We start from the raw sequence: 1,844 nt of genomic DNA, 5'->3' as shown, positions 1-1,844 counted from the left end.
TCCGGTAACCTCCCGGTACTCCAAAAAATACCCAAATCACTCCGGAACCATTCCGGTGTCCGAATATAACCTTCTAATATATCAATCTTTACCTCTCGACCATTTCGAGACTCCTCGTCATGTCTGTGATCTCATCCGGGACACCGAACAAACTTCGGTCATCAAATCACATAACTCATAATATAAATCGTCATCAAACATTAAGCGTGCGGACCCTACAGGTTCGAGAACTATGTAGACATGACCGAGACATATCTCTGATCAATAACCAATAGCGGAACCTGGATGCTCATGTTGGTTCCTAGATATTCTACGAAGATCTTTATCGGTCAAACCGCATAACAACATACGTCATCCCTTTGTCATGGGTATGTTACTTGCCCGAGATTCGATCATCGGTATCATCATACCTAGTTCAATCTCGTTATCGACAGGTCTGTTTACTCGTTCCGTAATGCTTCATCCCGCAACTAACTCATTAGTCACATTGCTTGCAATGCTTATAGTGATGAGCATTACCGAGAGGGCCCAGAGATACCTCTCCGATACACGGAGTGACAAATCCAAATCTTGATCTATGCCAACCCAACAAACACCTTCGGAGACACCTGTAGAGCATCTTTATATCACCCATTTACGTTGTGATGTTTGATAGCACACAAGGTGTTCCTCCGGTATTCGGGAGTTGCATAATCTCATAGTCAGAGGAACATGTATAAGTCATGAAGAAAGCAGTAGCAATAAAACTGTAACGATCATAATGCTAAGCTAACAGATGGGTCTTGTCCATCACATCATTCTCTAATGATGTGATCACGTTCATCAAATGACAACACATGTCTATGGTTAGGAAACATAACCATCCTTGATTAACGAGCTAGTCAAGTAGAGAAATACCAGGGACACTCTGTTTTGTCTATGTATTCACACATGTACTAAGTTTCCGGTTAATACAATTCTAGCATGAATAATAAACATTTATCATGATATAAGGAAATATAAATAACAACTTTATTATTGCCTCTAGGGCATATTTCCTTCAGATACTTCTTGTACTGGTTCTTTTATGAGGAAGACTATTGAATTCATGTGGGATCTTTTAGAAAGAATTAAATGCAACTCTAAAGATTGAGAACTCGAGTAGGTAAAGAGTCAGGTTTTAAGCTTGAATTTGATTGTGTTAAATCTTTTACGAATATCGATGATTTTCACAAGTTTAGCACTAAATATGGACTTGACTCTGAGATAGTAGCCTCCTTTTGTGAATCATTTGCTACTCATATTTATCTACCGAAGGAGAAGTGGTTTAAATATCACCCACCTATTAAAGAAGAAATTAAAGAACCCAACATAGCTAAAGAAGAAACTATCATTTACAATGTTGATCAATTTGTGCCCACTGCTTATATTGAAAAACCACCTTTCCATGTTAGGATAAAGGAACATGCTAAGGTTTCAACTGTGGTTCACAAAAGTCATATTATAGCACCTTGTTGGGAAACGTTGCATGGAAAACAAAAAAAAATCTACGCACACGCAAGATCTATCCATGGAGATGCATAGCAACAAGAGGGGGAGAGTGTGTCTATGTACCCTCGTAGACTGTAAGAGGAAGCATTTAGTAATGTAGTTGATGTAGTCGAACTTCTTCGCGCTCCAACCTTTCAATTACCGAACATACGACACCTCTGAGTCTACACACGTTCAGCTCGGTGACATCCTCTTCCTTCTTGAGCCAGCAAGACGACGAGGTAGTGGATGAGTTCCAACAGTACGACGGCATGGTGACAGTGATGGTGAAGTGATCTCCGTAGGGCTTCGCCTAAGCACTACAAAAATACAAC

Source organism: Triticum dicoccoides, chromosome 3B (assembly GCF_002162155.2).
Source record: "Triticum dicoccoides isolate Atlit2015 ecotype Zavitan chromosome 3B, WEW_v2.0, whole genome shotgun sequence".
Lineage (NCBI taxonomy): Eukaryota > Viridiplantae > Streptophyta > Magnoliopsida > Poales > Poaceae > Triticum > Triticum dicoccoides.
Note: the sequence above shows the minus strand (reverse complement) of the source record.